Genomic DNA, 4,624 nt, shown 5'->3' with positions numbered 1-4,624 from the left:
GATGACATTACAACTGATCCCACAGAGATACAAAAGATCCTCAGAGAATACTATGAACCACTCTATTTATACAAACTAGAAAGTCTAGCAGAAATAGATAAACTTCTGGAAGCACACAATCTCCCAAGACTGAATCAGGAAGAGATTGAAACCCTGAATAGACCAATATCAAGCAATAAAATTGAATCAGTAAAAAAACAAACAAACAAACAAACAAACAAAAAACCTACCAACCAAATAAATCTCTGGACCAGATGGATTAACTGCTGATTTTTATCAGATGTGTAAAGAACTGCCACCAATCCTATTGAGACTATTCCAAAAACATGAGGAGGAGGGACTCCTTCCCAACTCATTCTATGAAGCCAGTATCAGCCTACTACAAAAATCCAGCATAGATACAATGAAAGAAAAGTTCAGGCCAATATCCCTGATCTATGTTAATAGACCCAAAAGTCTTCAACAAAATACTAGTAAACTGAATCCAACAGCACATCAAAACATTCATTCACCATAACCAAGTGGATTTTATTCCTGGAGTGCAATGTTGGTTCACCATATGCAAGTCTATAAATGTAATTAACCACATAAACAATTAAAAGTGAAAACCATATGATTATCTCAATAGATGCAGAAAAAACTTTTTATTGAATCCAACATCTCTTCATGATAAAACCTTCAACAGACTCGGCAAGAAAAGGAAGATACCTCACAATAATAAGAGCCATTTATGATAAACCCATAGCTAGCATCTTACAGAACAGACAAAAGCCAGAACCATTCCCCTTGAGAACTGGAACAAGACAAGGATGTCCACTCTCACCACTCCTATACTATATTATTCATATAGTATTGGAAGTCCTGGTCAGAGCAATCAGGCAAGAGAAAGAAATAAAAGGCATCCAAAGAGGAAAAGAAGTCAAACTCTCTCTCTTCACTGACAACATGATTCTATAATTGGAAAGCCCTAAAGACTCTGCCAAAGGGCTAACAGAACTGATAAATGATTTTAGCAAGGTTTCCGGAGACAAAATTAATGTACAAAAATCAACAGTATTTCTATATGCCAATAGTGCTCAGGCTGAGAGTCAAATCAAGAACACAATTCCATTTACAATAGCCACAAAGAAAATGAAACACTAAAAATACACCTAACAAAGGAGATGAAGATCTCTACAAAAACTACAAAACTCTGCTGAAATAAATCAGAGATAATACAAATAAATGGAAAGCCATTCCATGCCTATGGATTGGAAGAATCAATATCATTAAAATGACCATACTGTCCAAAGCAACTTACAAATTCAATGCTATTTCTATCAAAGTACCAATGTCATTCTTTGTAGGATTAGAGAAAAAAAAATTCTAAAATTTATATGAGACCAAAAAGACCCAAAACAGCCAAAGCAATCCGAAGCAAAAAGAACAAAGATGGAGATATCATACTGCTTGACTTCAAACTATATTATTAGGCCACAGTAACCAAAACAGCATGGTACTGGTACAAAAACAGACATATAGACCAATGGAACAGAATAGGAAACTGAGAAATAAGGCTGCACACCTACAATCTTCAGATCTTTGACAAGGCTGATAAAAACAAGCAATGGGGAAAGGACTCTCTATTCAATAAATGGTGCTGGGATATCTGGCTAGTCATATGCAGAAGAATGAAATTAGACTCTTACTTTTCAGCATATATAAAAATTAATTCAAGATATATTAAAGACTTAAATGTGAGACCTTAAACTATAAAAATCCTAGAAGAAAACCTAGGAAATAGCCTTTTTGACATCAGCCTTGGCAAATAATTTTTGACTAAGTCCCAAAAGCAATTGCAATGAAAACAAAAATTGACAAGTGGGACCTAATTAAACCAAAGAGCTTCTGCACAGCAAGAGAAACTACTAACAGAGTAAACAGACAACCCACAGAATGAAAGAAAAATATCCACAAACTATGTATCTGACAAAGGTCTAATATCCAGAATTTTATTAAGTGATTGTACTTTGATTAAGGAATTTAATCAAAGAATAAATTGGCCTGTACTATTACATCATGAGTGGGAGACCAGCAGGTATCAGAATAAAGATGCATCTCCTGCTGATTTTCATTTCATCCAGCTGAAAAGATTGGGTCCTGTTGCTCATATGAAGCAGGGCAGCTGGAGCTTTCTTTCCCTCCCACATGCTTAACTCCTCCTTAGGAATATAGCACAACTTATAACTATTATTTATAGAATTATTTCATGCCTTTGGAAATCACCTGTGGAAGCTGTCCCCCTACTTCTATACACAGGCCAAGTCCATGCCATCAGAATTCTCTTACTTTCTGTATTTCTGGTATTTCTGGGGAAGCACCTTTGAGTTTGCTTTTGCCTTTTTTTTTTTTTTTTTTTTTTGAGTCAGGGTTTTGCTCTGTTGCCCAGGCTGGAGTGCAGTGGTGTGATCATAGCTCACTGTAGCTCTGAACTCCTGGGCTCAAGAAATCCTCCTGCCTCCGCTTCCCTTACCATTATGCCCAGCTAAGTTTTAAAATATTCTGTAGAGACAGGGTCTTCCTATGTCCCCCAGGTTGGAGTTTGCATTGTCAATAATCTCTTCAGATTATTCTGATGCAAAACTGGGGTGAGAAGTGATGTCTGAAGGAGTAATAACAAATATATTATTTTTGCTTCCTGGCATAATTGTTTTATTTGTGTCTCTTTGGATTTTAGTCTTTTTCTGAAATACATTTGTTAATTTATTGAGTGATTGATTCATTTATTAATTAATCTAAAATTTATTTAGCCTACTATGCCCCAGAAATTGTACTAAGTGAGGGTAAGGAGGAGGAATGATAAAGGAGATAAATAAGAAACACATTTCAGCATAAAGTGAAAACGATAATACAGTTAGACTCAGCAATGAGGAAGGGTACTTAATCTAAGACATAATCACACAGCATGACTAAAATATGCAAGAAGTGGAGAGGGCAGGAAAGTAAGCCTGTGCATATGCCTCTGTCCTTGGTGCTGAATCATCCCTTCACCTTCCGTGGTAAGGAAGTTTTTCCCAATACCTGGCTGCTAGTGATTTCTAATTACCCCCACTAATTCTGAACCAGATGAGGAAAGGGCCAGTGGAAATGGAGGAACATAGGTGTAAGCAGAATAAACAGACTGTTGGAGACAAATCCGTTAAATTATTGACTCCGCGATGCTAGGAATTTCGGAGAGTAGTGAATGAGGATTTTGACTAATTAATCTGGAAGAAAGTTTTCTTGTTTGGAAAAGTAAGCTCTCCAGAACTTTCTGTAATGCTATACTTGTGACCTTAGAGACTTTCAGAAAGTGCTAAAAATCTGAATTGACCCCTGAAATAACCTATAAATGAAGGGGGCCTGAGAGACATTCCAAGGAGAGAAAAATCTTACTAATAATGAAGTACTTGTTGAAGGATCTATACATAATTTAATATGGCAAGAACATAGAGTGTCATGGCAAGAAAAAATGCTGAAAATGTAGCTAGGGAGTCATATCACCACAAAGTATCTTGTATGTAGAATTTATAAGAGGAGGCTGGCTGGCAAGGTCATTCTGATAAGAGTCTCAAACTAAATGGAATCTAAAATTTTGGCTGAACACAGCAATAAGTGTGGGTAGAGGAGCAGAATGAATTTCTGTTATGTATGTTGATTTTTTGCCTAAAAGTATCTACACATATATGCACATATCTATGAGATACATATGAATACACAGATATAAACAGACAGATTTAAGAGTCAAATGTTGCTAGCCACAGAGCTACTCCCAGTCACACATAGAAGGTGAGCTAGCATTGTGAGTGGGAAACAATGTTGCTTAGTCCTCAGTTTAATAATCTTGGGTTTGATTATGACATGAGTGTTTCTACTCACAGAGTTAATGTTTAGCCAACCCAAATATCTTCTAGGGATCCTCTAGTTGTTGAAATATCAAACTAATTCTGTACTGGTTCATTAAGAGCTTCTAAGAGACTCCTGCTGCATTTTGGCACTTCCTTGCCCAACCCAGGGCTTCTTCCTGGTCAGTGAATAAATGGGTCCTGCCCGGCCAATGAGGAACCTCCAGAACCAGGTCTGGAACATGTTCTTCTAGTTGGTTTGTTATTGAGCCATTGCTGATGTGTTTGAACACCACGCCTCTCTACTCATGCTGTAACTCGTTGATTCCAGAGAGCACTGTAAGATGTTCTCTTGGAAGGTCATCCACACCAATCTTATCTGAAAAAGATGGTTTTCTGATTTTTGGCACATCAATGGGTAAGCACATTACTAATGAATTATAAATTAAATTTCTTCATGGTAACTTTGCATTACTGCATTTCACCTCTTTTAGAAATTGTCCTTGATCATTTATATGTTTTTATTTTTGTGTGTTGATAAGTTTTACCAATTGTACTTAAAATATAAGCAAGCTCTCCAGGCTCATGCCTATAATGCCAGGGCTTCAGGAGGCAGAGGTGGGAGGATTGATGGAGGTCAGAAGTTCTAGACCAGCCTGCACAACATGGGAAGACCCCATCTCCACAATATAAAATAAAAAAATTAACCAGGTGTGGTTGTGCGTGACTGTAGTCTCAGCTACTGTGGAAGCTGAGGTGCG

Source organism: Trachypithecus francoisi, unplaced genomic scaffold (genome assembly GCF_009764315.1).
Source record: "Trachypithecus francoisi isolate TF-2019V2 unplaced genomic scaffold, Tfra_2.0 Lachesis_group9, whole genome shotgun sequence".
Taxonomy (NCBI): domain Eukaryota; kingdom Metazoa; phylum Chordata; class Mammalia; order Primates; family Cercopithecidae; genus Trachypithecus; species Trachypithecus francoisi.
This window is presented reverse-complemented; position numbering follows the sequence as displayed.